The sequence below is a fragment of the Adiantum capillus-veneris genome, chromosome 4, assembly GCF_014529385.1.
Source record: "Adiantum capillus-veneris isolate H3 chromosome 4, ASM1452938v2, whole genome shotgun sequence".
Taxonomy (NCBI): Eukaryota; Viridiplantae; Streptophyta; class Polypodiopsida; order Polypodiales; family Pteridaceae; genus Adiantum; species Adiantum capillus-veneris.
The window spans coordinates 10473961-10487800 of record NC_140934.1 but is presented as its reverse complement, the minus strand read 5'-3'; positions in this window follow the sequence as shown (position 1 = coordinate 10487800).

Below are 13840 nucleotides of genomic sequence, written 5' to 3'. Positions count from 1 at the left end.
AACTTTGACGAAGAGGTGCCACGATTTAAAGATCCCCCATCATTCTCTTGAAGTCATATGCTTGAAGATACCTCCGAGGAACTAAGAAACATCTCCAAAGTTGTGATGTGAAGAGGTGATAAGGGATTATGAGAAGGGGCAAGAGGAAGAGAAGAGTAGATTGAGAATTTTGTTTAGGGATAGTAGGGGTAACATGAGGATTAAGAAAACCCATTAGTTGTGCGAAGCCTCCAAATCAATCCGATTATCCATCGCTTGTGTTGCTTGGACGAATACATCAATTGTCGAATCATGTACTGAGCACAGGTCTTCGTTGATGCTTCTCGGTGGAAGGACTCGGTGGATTTCCGCCTTGTGTGTTGTGGTCTCCGTGCATGGTGTTAGGATCGTGCTTCAATTTGCAGAGGGCAAGGAAGCAATTGAGTCTTGATACCACTGTAATCAGTTCGGTGTTACAGGCTTGGACACTCCAAGCGAGAAATCAATAGCTACACACGAACACATGAACTTGATTATATATATATATATATATATAGATGGATGGATGGATGGAGTTCTGTCCCCAGATGCACTGGCTTCAAAGCTTGGCGTTTCGCGTTCCGATTTTTCGTTTTGGGTAAGTATGGTACAACTTGCCAAGTCAGCATGTCAATGCGAATCACGGAACTCTGCAACAGACTCGTAGTTTTTGATTTTTAGGATTAGGGTCCCTCGGTTGGTGCTCTTTAAGTTGGCAGGATTAAGTTTCTAAGAACCCTAACCCTTTTATGCCCCTTGGCCATGTCTGTAAGGTTCTTTCTGGGTTATAGTATTAAAACTTTAACCCCTTGTCCTCTCGGCCATTTCCTCAGGTTGGGAACGCCACGTCACCAACTTGTGACATCCGGCGAGTGATTAGACGGAACAAAGATGGTGTCACAGGATGGGCATCACGTGCCATTAGAAAAGAACAGATTGAGCAGACTTTTAGCACTTCAATAACATCTGAACTGGAAGAGAGAGAGAGAGAGAGAGAGAGAGAGAGAGAGAGAGAGAGAGAGAGAGAGAGAGAGAGAGAGAGAGAGAGAGAGTACACGCGACACAGAGTGGCAGAATTCCACCCTAGAGAACACTGGCCCTAAACCTTGGAGCCCTTTTTGGTATTTCTTTATATCACTTGAACTCAGTACAATGTCGATACTCGCTCTTTGCACCTTCTCACCGAAGCGTGCTAGAGAAATGAGCCCTCTGCTAAAGGCCCTTGGCCTCAAAAGCTTGTTGGCTTTGCAAGGAAATTAGAAGAGAGATAAAGAGAGAATATGCTTTATTTTTACTCTCATTGAGAGAGAGAGAGAATCTACTTTTGCTTTCAAGCTTTTGGGGCTTTGGTTTTGGGCATCCCTTGTAATCTTTATATACACGGTTTAGGGCTCACTCTGCAGAGCATGTGGACGTAGAGTCTGAGAGTGAAACCCTAACCGCTCTTTGTACTTTGACATTGATTTAATACATAAAGAAATACCGAAAGGGGCGCCAGTCTTTGGGGCCAATATCTCTAGGCACGGAACTCCACCGGGCCAGTGCAAATCTATTGTGATCTGTGAATTGTTTTGACGTGGTTATTTGGTGCTGTTGCGATTGATTCTTGACTTCGAGTGTCCAAGTCTGTTACAGTGGTATCAGAGCACGGCCAATTTCTCTTCTACGAGAAATCCGATCCCCAATTATTTTTTTTCCGCGGCACCTATGGCTTCACGCAAGGATCAGTCAACTCCCTCTGCATATGGAGATGCGGACAGGGATCACAAGGAAGATTCCGACAGAGAGTATGGCCCGCCTCGGCCTACTCAAGCGGAGCAAAGAGAGATGAAGCGTTGTCAATTGATCGGCGATGCAACAAAGATGATGCTTAGTTTTGCAAAGGATCCGAAATTGGCAAAATATATGAGCGAGATTTCTTTTCAGGAAGTGCATACGCAGTGGCAGAAAACCACTACACCACCCCTGAAACCCGCTCTCAAGGAACCTTCTGATCACAAACAGTATTCAGAGAAGGAATTACAAGAGGTGGTTGATGCACGGATTGCTCAGCTTTTTGACGCGCAAAAAAAAGCCAAAAAGCACTGCAAAAAGCAGAAGAAAGGCACCGACTTCCCGGGATATTTGGGTCGTCAGTCGACATTCGACAAGGCAAAGAAACAGAAGAAGCGTGTTCGATTTGAAGGAGTACCTAGTCCTTCTTCTTCTTCTTCTTCTTTTTCTGACAGTTCTGCTAGCTCTTCAGATTCGAGCGAAGAAGACAGAAAAGGTAAAAAGCGAAGCAAGAAACAAAGCTTCGGAAAGGGCAAGAAAAAGGCAAAGAAGGCTAAATCTCGCCCAGAGACTGACAATTCTTCTGAGGACTCCGTCTACAGACAGCTCAGATTCCGATAATGAAAACTTTTATGCGAACAAGAAGAATTTTTACAAAGCCAATGTCACTAGCATGTGACTACAATCTATCCTTTTTGTTGATTTCTTTCTTATTATTTATTTATTTTCACTTTTTGGAAACACCCCTCTAGAAATCTAATTGCCGTGCATTGCATAGCTAGTGTGGAACTGTTCAGAGGGAGTCCAGGCCTGAGGGCAAGAGAGCGCTAAGGTTGGACAAGGACTATGGTTAGCCAAAGTGGGGTCATTGACTAGCCAAAGTGGAATCCTTTGCTACATAGGCTACATTTCAGTTCTTGGTGTGGCTGCAGTGTACAAAGAGGGTCAGATGACCTAGAAAGATACAATGACAGCATCTCCTAAACTTTAGGGAACTGCTATTTTGGACCTGAAAATGTGTTCAGGTGAATTCGGAGAGGTTTCACGTGCGAAATCCCGTCTGATTCAAAGGGCAAGTAGCCCTACAGGTGCGGGAGCTCAAGGACTTGCTACGGATGCGACCGGCACGCGAAACGGAGCCCGAAACAGTTAATTACAGCCTGCTGTCTATTTTTGCAGGTTTAGGGTTCCGGCCCTAAACGGACCCTTATACCCCCAAGAGGTTCGGGGACGCGAGGGGACCGTTTTACAGGTGATCTGGCGCATTTTCGGGGCAGAAAACAGAGAATTCAGCATGCTGCAGAATCTCGCCAGGTTTTGCAAAGTGTCCGTATGCGTCGGGAAAGTCATCTAATGCGTGGGGATACTGACTGTGAAGGGTCCTAGTACAGTTATGTTGCCGAAATCGGGCCAGAACAGATGAAATTCAGCCCAGATTGTGCGGGGCAGCTTGTAGGGAACCACAACTTTTATTCCCTCTTTTAAAGAATAAAGAAATACCGAAAGGGGCGCCTATTTAGGGGCCAATCTGGTGTCGGTCTTCTTATACAGGTGCAATCTAGCAACCTGTATCCCTTTCCCCTTTGTTGTGTCTTGAAAGTATAGGTAAAGTGGGCGACAAATTAAATGGGTGAAAGCAAATAAAGTTTAAGTCTAAGGTCTACCACCCTTTTTGGATTAAACAGGCCGGTTACATGGTTCCATTGCCGGGATATCAATTACTTTTTCCTCAAAGAGAGCCTCGATTGTTTTGGGTAAAGACACAAAGTGCAGGAACGCGGGATTAAATCACTTTTTCCCATAGAAGTGAGCCTTTGGTCAGTTTAGGCTTGAAGACACAGGGGATCATAGACCAGACACAGGGAATTGCAATTATGGCTGACAGACCCGACGATGTGACTGAAGAGGTTTCCTCTGCACAGAGTCAACAGACACATGAAGTGGGTGAGTCTTCAAGACCACCACAGACGGATGATGATATATTCAGGACCCAGTTGGTTACTGCTGTGACTATGTTCACACAGGTAATGCAGAACCCGAGGTTTTTAGCCTTTCTGCAACCTCCTCTTCCGTCTCAGCAAGTTGGGTCACTGGATCATATTCAAAATCATGTTAACGCTCAAGCACAGGTGATTCATACTGCAGAATCAATGGAAATACCTGGACACTTTATGGAGACCATGCGGTCTCCAAAACTTGTGCCTAAGGTGCAAGAACAAGTAGCTGAAACACCAGTCTTTCAAGCTGTACCAGTTCAGCCAGCCACTTTTCAGCAGCCTATAGCTGGTTTTAATGGGCAGGGAAGCAACCTACAGGCTATGCAACAAGTCTTCCCACCACCTTCATTACACCCTGGCTATTTTGGAGGCGGATCAGTATTGCAGAGCATGGTTGGTCATGCACCTGGAAATCAGTTTTACACGCCAGGAGCACTATTCGGGGGTGCTCCAACGATAATGCCTAACCTCATGTATGGTGGCATTGGCATGCAACCAGGGTTTCAAAGCACCCAAGGCCAATTTTGGATGCCACAGGCAAATATTGGTATGGTTGGAATTACAAATCAACAGCCAAATATGGCATCTCCAGGTCAACTTAATAGCGGCCAAGGAACATGAACTCTAACAATGTTCCAATGTTTCAGTCACTTCCATATGACAACTTAACGCCGTTGGAAAAGCCAACTCCGAACAAAGAAGGTGGCAAAGGTGTGACATTCACGACCTTTACAGGGTTTGATGACAGGAAGAAGGCTCTCTCATTCCTCCAACAGTTTGACAAGGCCTATGCAGGAGGAAACTTTATAGAGGCTTCAAAGGTCCGGAAGGCAGCCACCTTCTTGACAGGGAATGCGGGACAATGGTGGACAAGTTTATTGCTTCAAGGGCAAGCTTCGTCCACATGGATTTACTTCAAGGAGATTTTTTCATCAGCATGGTTATCTGATGACTTTGAAGCAGATGTCATGACAGAATGGCACCAACTTAATGCTGCTACTTGCAAGAATCTGGATGACTTCAATCGGAAGTTTTGGAAAGCTCTGCTTCCAGTAACTTCCTACAGGTTTGTGCCATTGACAGAACAGATTGAAAAATACTGTTGTGACCTACCCAAAGGATTGAGAAAGTACTGCACGAAGACCAAAGTCACTACTTTGATGCAGCTCATCGAGGTAGCAAACACTGACAATGGTTTGCTCAAGGGAGAAGATTGTGAATTCAATACGGGCGTCAAGGAAGGATCAGCATGGTTATCTGATGACTTTGAAGCAGATGTCATGACAGAATGGCACCAGCTTAATGCTGCTACTTGCAAGAATCTGGATGACTTCAATCGGAAGTTTTGGAAAGCTCTGCTTCCAGTAACTTCCTACAGGTTTGTGCCATTGACAGAACAGATTGAAAAATACTGTTGTGACCTACCCAAAGGATTGAGAAAGTACTGCACGAAGACCAAAGTCACTACTTTGACGCAACTCATCGAGGTAGCAAACACTGACAATGGTTTGCTTAAGGGAGAAGATTGTGAATTCAATACGGGCGTCAAAGAAGGATCAGCCAAGAAAAATTCAGCGAAGAAGTACGTGCTCAACGTGGTTCCTAGAGCGACTCAGGAGCCAGCCAAAGCATGGAAAGGCAAAGCCACCGCTGAACCAAAAAAGGGACCAGCAAAGAAATGGAAAAGACCTTTTGCTCGCAAGTCGGAAGAGCAAAGGCAGGTCCTGAGGTCAGAGAATAAATGCTTTATCTGTGAGCAGCCTGGCGACATTGCTCAGAATTGTCCTGAAAAGAAAAGGCAAGCTGATTCTGAAGACAAGGAGGACAGGGAAGGAAAGAGGCCCATGGTTGGTCTAGTGCGAGATATGGTGGGCGACAAGCCAAATTCAGATGCAAGTGAGCTTTGCAGAGCATGGGGAAAGGTCAGGGATCAAACAGTGCTTATCTTCTTTGATCCAGGTGCCAAAGCCAACTTCATTTCCCCAGAATTAGCTTCAAAGTTGGGAATCAACATAGTTACCGGGGAACGCCCCCTAGCCCCCGTTCCGGCGTTCCGGGGGGCAGTTCCCTTCTCGAACGTTCCGGAATGTCCCGGAATGTCTGACCGTTCCGGAACGCCCCTGGACCGTTCCGGAATGCCCCTGGAACGGCCAACGGCTACAAACAAATTTGGCAAAAATTGAAAAAATTGAAGTAAATGTTTGGGCTTCTTTTGAAAGTGTGCAAGGCCTCAAGGACTCATAAAATGCACCCCCCTCCCCCTTTCTCTTCACAAGCTAATCCTCAAGGCTCAAGCTCTCTCCCTCTAACTCTCAAGATCTCTCCCTCTCAAGACTCACTCTCTCAAGGCTCAAGGCTTCAAGCCTTCAAGCTCTCTTCCTCTCCCTTCCACTCTCTCAAATCTCTCCCTCTCCATCTCACTCTCTCTCTCTCTCTCTCTCATCATCTAGTCATAGCAAGGTTGAATGGTCTTCAAAACGAGTTTTTTGTGAGTATTAGAGTGAAAGCACTCTAATACTCCTTGTATTTAAACACAAGAAGCTAAAAATTGCACTATTTGGGTGTCTTTTATACCTCCCGTTCCGCGACGTTCCCGTTCCGGACCCCTAGCCGTTCCCCCGTTCCGCGGGGATCCCGTTGCCATTCCCATTCCGCGTTCCGGGTAACTATGGGAATCAGACATGTAGAGATGGGGTATACAACAGAGGCAGGTTTGGCATGTCCTGGCCATACAGAGGCTGTGACACCCATCATCGGATAGTTGCGCCTACATATCCAGTCCTATGTAGATGCTGAAGAATTTTACATCATGCCACTGGATGAATGTGATGTATTGTTAGGCATTCCTTGGTTGTTTCCTGTTGAGGGAATCATGGATGCCTACAACAAAAAGATCACTGTATAGAGCAGGGGAAAGACTCACATTCTGGATGTAAAGCTTAAAGGGGAGTCTATTCCCATTGTATCAGCTCTTGCTATTACTTCTGTAATGAAAAAGCATCTTTCTACGTACTTGGTTTTTGCACGTGAAGTGTCAGATTGTGATGAATCAAATTTATCTTTGTTAGATAAAGAAAGGTCAATGTTTTTACAACAGTATAGTGACTGTTTTTCCGATTCATTTCCATCTCAATTACCGCCAGAGAGACCCGAGGACCATGCAATAGTTTTGGTGCCAGGCAATAGCCCACCAAATAGGCCTCCGTACAGGGTTAGTTCGGCTCAGCAGAAAGAGATAATGAGCCAAGTACAGGAGCTGTTAGAAAAGGGGCTGATTCAGCCTAGTTCATCTCCATTTTGTTCTCCAGTGCTGTTGGTGCAGAAAAAGGATGGCTCATGGTGTATGTGCATTGACTACCGTGCACTAATCAAGAATACCATCAAGAATAGGCTCCGTATAGCTAGAATTGATGATATTCTGGCTATGTTTAGCATGATAGATCTAAAGAGTGCGTACCATCAGATCCCCATTAGATCAGAGGATGTGCACAAGACTGCTTTTAGAACGACGTTTGGGCTTTACGAATTTTTAGTGATGCCCTTTCGTCTCACAAATTCTCTAGCTACGTTCAATAGGGTGATGAACAGAATTTTCCGTCCACACCAGCAGTTTGTTGGTACATTCTTTGACGACATGATAGTGTACTCAAAGAATGAAGAGGAGCATAGGCATCACTTGGCCATTGTGTTCAAAGAGCTGCGCAGCCATAGGTTGCTCATCAATGCAAAGAAAAGTGATTTTTTTCTAGAAGAGATTCACTTTCTGGGACACATTGTCTCAAAGGATGGTGTCAGAATGGATCCTGCTAAAGTTGAAGCGATCAAGTCATGGTCAGATTTGAAGACGGTGCACGATGTTCGGAGCTTCCTGGGACTATGCTCCTATTACAGAAGGATTATCCGAAGTTTCGCTGAGATTGCTTCACCTTTACATGCTCTTTAAAAGAAGGCAGTCACCTTTAGATGGACACAAAAAGAGATTTCAGCTTTTAATCTGTTATAAGAAAAAGATGACTTCAGATCCAGTCATTGTGTTGCCAGATCTTAGGAAGTCATTTGTGGTCCAGTGTGACGCCTGCGGTAGTAGCATTGGTGCAGTGCTAATGCAAGATGGAAGGGTAGTAGCCTATGAGAGTAGAATCTTGCAAGGGCCAGGTAAGACTATGCAAGTCTATGAAAAAGAATTGCAGGCCGTGATTCATGCGCTCTTAAGTTGGAAACACTACCTGCTAGGTGCAGATTTCGTTGTCCAAACGGATCATCAGACCTTGCGATACTTCTTGACACAGGCAAAGTTATCTGAGAAGCATATGGGATGGGCAAATATCTTGTCCATGTTCCATTTTCAGATTGTGCATGTGGAAGGCAAGAAGAACGTTGTGGCTGATGCCTTGTCAAGGAAGCCACAAATTTCAGCTGTGTCAATTTCTTATCATCATGAGCTTGATGATATGAGGGAACAACATGCAAATGATGAAGATTTTGCGAGGGTCTTCGAGCAGCTAATGGATGGACAACGTCATGAACAATATCTTCTCAAAGATGGCTTTATGATGATGCATGGCAGATTGTGTGTCACAAAGCCATTGCGACGCAAAGTTATGGAAGAGAGTCATGCCCCACCGTATGCAGGGCATGGTGGTATCGATGCTACAGTTAAAGTGGTTGAGACATTCTTCTATTGGCCTAGATTGAGAAGAGATGTCGATGCCTTTGTGTGAGAATGCCTAATATGCCAGAAGGTCAAGTTTGACAGGCAAAAGGCACCAGGGTTATTGCAACCACTGCCTATTCCAGATAAACCATAGGAAAGTATTGCTATGGATTTTATCTTTGATCTTCCGAGAACGCAGACAAGAAATGATGGTATTTGGACCATCATTTGCACATTTAGCAAGCAGGCTCATTTTATTCCTGTCAGGAAGAAGATAAAGCCAGATCAGATGGTACGCTTGTTTACGAGCAATATTTTCAAGTACCATGGCATGCCATAGTCGATTGTTAGCGACGGTGATCCACGCATGACAAGTTTGTTCTGGAGAGGCTTGTTTGAGAATATGGGCACAACGCTCAAATTCTCTTTGTCATTTCGTCCTCAAACAGATGGGTAGTTAGAAGAGGCAAATTCTACCGTCCTAGATCTGCTGAAGTGCTATGTGTCAGAGCATAAAGGAAAGTGGGAGTAGTATTTGCCATTGGTGGAGTAGGCATACAAGAATACAGTGCATTCATCAACTGGCAAGGCACCTTTTGAGATAGTTGAAGGTGCCGAGAAAGTTCCTCCCATACTGCATACAAAGGACAAGATATTTGAAGCAGATAAGTATGTTCAGGACATGGATGAAATGTACAAGAAGGTCAAAGTGGCCTTAGAAAAGACTCAGGCAAAGCAAAAGAAAGCAGCTGATCGTCACCGTCGTGAAGTGGTATTTTCACTTGGTGATTGGGTGCTTTTGCGCTTTGAAAAGGCAAGGTTAAAGAAGATGAAGGGCAAGGAAAGACTGTTTCCAAAGCTCAACATGCGTTACTATGGGCCTTTTCAAGTATGCGACATAATCAGTGATGTTGTATATAGGCTGAAATTGCCTGAGAGTTGGAAGATTCACAATGCGGTTCATGTGAGTCTTCTTAGACCCTATGTGGTTGATGTGGCAGAAGATATGCCAGCTGGAGATTAGCTGGAAGTCGAGGAACTTGACGAGATCTTGGTCCCGCAACAGATTTTGGCACGTAAAGAAAGAAAAGTGGAAGGCAAGGTTGCTAGGCGTTACTTGGTGAAGTTCAGAAACTATCCACCAATCGATTCTAAGTGGATGGAAGAATGTGAACTTGCAGAGTCACCAACTATGTTATCACTTTACCTTGAAGCCTTCGATTTGCAACCTACCTTGACCCCTTGAGTTTCAGAGCTACATGGATTGTCAGTGTGACAATGGCTTCTGAAAGAAATGATGTACATGTTATTTAAAGTGAGCTCAAATGAAGTACATGTTACATGAATGTTAGAGCTGTACAGATTGTCAGTTTGGCAATTGCTCTTATGGAATGTCCAAAAGTTTGGTTAGTGCTATAGAAGTGAGTATTTCTTGTCAGTTTGTCAAGGATACAATAATTGCTTCTATTAAAGAAGGTGCTGTGAAGGTTCCACCCTTCCTAAGCACGAGACATTAGTTTTTTGAAGTGGATGAATATACGCGAGACTTAGATACGGCTTTTGCCAAGGTTCGCGAGACTTTGCAGAAATCTCAAGAACGATAGAAAAAGGCAGCGGATCGCCATCGTCGCGACTTGAAATTGAAGGAGAATGATTGGGTGCTCTTACGTTTTGAGAAGGCACGCCTGAGAAAGAAAAAGAGAAAGGAGAGGCTTTTTCTAAAGCTTAGTATGCGATACTACGTACCTTTCCAGATCTCTAAAAAGATAAACGATGTCTTCTTCCGATTGAAACTGCCTGATACTTGGAGGATTCACAATGCATTTCATGTGAGTCTCTTGAAACCTTTTAAAGGTGATGTGCCTGATGATGGGGAGCCTAATGAGCAACCAGAAGTGGAAGAAAATGAGGAGATCCTTGTTCCCGAGCAGATTTTGGCACATAAGGATACGAAGAATAAAGGTAAAGTCCGAAGGCGGTTCTTGGTTAAGTTCAAGAACTATCCTACATTGGATGCGAAGTGGATGGAGGAGGAGGACCTAGCAGATACTCCTCAGATTGTGAAACTTTATCTCGAGGCTTTTGGTTTAGCATAGTCGTACTCCAAATGGAACCCAGAATTCAGCCTGGTCGGAGATCTGGTGCAGTGGGATGCACAAGAAGGGAGTCATTGCGCTCCTTTGTCAACAGATGCCTCGATTTTGATACTTAAGTTACTAATGTCTCTATGAGCTTCAGGGATACTGAGAGCTGACAGTATTCTGCTGGATGACTTTATGAAATGGAATTTGTGATTATGATACTGATTTGTTCTTGACTTCTTTTAAGTGCAGGAACTGATAGACAAAATGATTGCAGCATTTTGGTCTAATTGTTCTCGAATAGACATGGGTGCAATAGGGGTTAGTCAATCGGACATCGATGAGGTCCCGATTGGATCTAGATGCGATTGCTAGCTACATTACCGATAAATCATGGTCTAAGATCCGAATGAATGTTGAATGTCATGTAATGTCCTGTGATGTGACTGTCGATTGGTACATGTGCTAGATGTGTCTTCCTAGTACGTAGGTACTAACAGTCAGTGTCTGTTAAGACGGTTTATGGCCTCTGTCTGTTTTGCAAGTGTAATCGAGGGGGATTACAATGCTTTCAAGAGGGGGGTATGTCACAAAGTGATGACGTGTCTGTCCGAGAGCCGAAACCCTAACTGCTGTTGAAAATCCTAACCCTAAAACTTGCAAACCCTAAAATCTTCCAGAAACCCTAAAAACAGCTAAAACGTTAACCCTAACCCTAACGAAAAGGACAGCAGGTTGAAACCCGAAAAAAGCGTTGACATGATGACGTGGCACTGTACGGAACTTTCCGGATTTTGCACGGGGAAAAAAGCAGCTTTTGCTCAACGCAAATTATGAGAGAAAGAGAGAGAGAAAATCTCTTGCTTTATTTTAAAACTCAAGAGAGCTTGAGAGAGGAAAGAGCCTTTACTTTTAATTTTAGGCTTTTGATTTGAAGCTTTTCAAGCCTTTGCTTTTGGCATCCCTTATAAACTTTAAATAAGGTATTTGGGCTCTTATTCTGTAGAGCACCTGGACGCAGAGTCTGAGAGTGGCACTCTTGTACTTTGAACTGATTAATACATAAAGAAATACTGAAAGGGGCGCCAGTCTTTGGGGCCAATATCTCTAGGGAAGGAACTCCGTTGGGCTAGTGCAAATCTATTGTGAATTGTGAACTGTTTTGAAGTGGTTATTTGGTGCTGTCGTGATTGATTCTTGACTTGGAGTGTCCAAGTCTGTTATTACAGGGTACCCACATAAGTGATCGGCACACAAATCAGAGTGCAAAACATAGAATTACTGCTTACCCTAATCCTTTGCAGATTTAGGGTTTTGGCATGTCTTGATGCCTACAGGTGCCAGGAGCTTCGGGGAAGCTACGGAATCACCGAACATGTGTTTTGGTGCAAATTGGAGGCCAAAAACAAAGAATTCAGTGTGCTGTAATTTCTCGCCAGGTTTTGTAAAGTGCTCTAAAGTGCGTGGAAAGTCACTGTTTACTTTGGATTCTGTCCATGAAGACTTCTACTGTGGTTATGTTATCGAAACTGGGCTAGAGTAGGTGAATTTCAGCCCGATAAAAGTGGGACAACTTGTAGAAGTTTACAGGTTTTTCTCAAGTGTATTAAGAATAAAGAAATACCGAAAGGGGTGCTAGTCTTTGGGGCCTACAAGGTGTCGCTGTCTGCTTGGAAGCACTCTAGCTGCCAAGCCGTGGTTTGTTTGAAGTGTAATTACTAGTCACAGGGTTATTCGTGAAGTTCCTTTGTGTCGTAAAGTTCAAGTAATGTTCATCAGTGTAAAGATTTGGTGGAAGCTAAAGTCTACCATCCTACGAGCCGATTACAGTGTTTCTAAAGGTGCCGAAGGATTCTAAAACCGTCTATATTGGTCTATGCTCGAAGATGTTGTGGGCCGGTCCAAATTTTCAAGAAGATTAGTGATATCTCCTACAAATTGCTTGTACCCTCTGACATTATTGTCCATCCCTTGTTCCACGTTAACTGCTTGAAGGAGCGGTTGGGATAAGATGGACACGTTCCTTTGGAGGAAATTCCGAGTTTGGAGTATATCACTCATTACATTCCACTTGAACCTGAATCGGTTCTTTATCAGAGGGTCTTCTTACCCCGAGTATTTGATAAGTGAAAGCATAGACCCTAGTCGAGTGCTACTTGGAAATCAATAAGATCATTGAAGAATTGTTTCTTCTTTTTTACAATTGAGGATATTGTTGAGGACAACAATTAAAAATGAGGGGGGAAGTGGATGGGCGCTTGATCCATGTCCAACCAAATGTGAATATGGCCTATGGTTAGGGCTTTTCATTCTGGCATTGGATTGTTTTGAGTTGTGAGCGTGTAGTTTCCCTTCTGATAGCAGAGTTTTCCCCTAGAGGGCTTGAGCACTCTCTCTCTCTCTCTCTCTCTCTCTCTCTCTCTCTCTCTCTCTCTCTCTCTCTCTCTCAACGCCACAATCGAAGCCTCGACCTCCTTTGCTTCTTGTGGCCCTCCCAAGGGCGAGGGACAGTCCTGCGGGAGAGCCCTCTGCACCCACATCTCCGCCCCTACCCTGTCTCCTCCCAACCCATACCCAACCTCGGCTGCTTAGGCCTCGCTACTCAGACCTCACCGCTTCAAACCTCGACTCTCAGACCCGATCCAGTTCATCAAATCCGACCCTAGCTCGCAGCTCGCTTTGCAAGTCACCAACAAGATAGGACCGTGTTCACACAACAAGTAGGCCCTACCCTAAAAGCAGGAGCCCCTTCCCACGGGGAAGGTAGAGTCTTGAGTTCGGCCTACTCAGACCTACAAAGTACAAGGTCTTTCCTCGTGAAAGGGACTTCTTCAAGCTACGATGCAACACGGCGGTTTTCTCCCTCCAATCAAGCGAACACGGCTTTTTGTGCCCACCCATGGTTTTCTCCCTCCAATCAAGCGAACACAGCTTTTTGTGCCCACCCCATGGGTGTGTTGGGTTAAAGGCCTAAATAACCCCTTTTTGTACATTTTTATACTTTTGTGTAGGTTCAATATGAACCTGAACACATTTTTTAAAGGTCACTTATAATAAAAGTGGGAAAACCCAAAACTCAATTATTGAGTTTTTTCCAAAAACGTGAGCTCTCTCTCTCCCCCTCTGCGTTCTGCTAGCGCTTCCCTTCTGCAGCACAGTGCCTCCGCTTCAAGCCTCAAGGCCTGCACATCTTCGTGTGCTCTATCACTTGCACACACCGCCGCGCGCTCATCAACTGGTATCAGAGCCAGATTAGGGTTTGAGAAGCTTTGCGCAGGTGATTGGACAGCAGGCAAAAGGCTTCTCTCGCGTCAAAT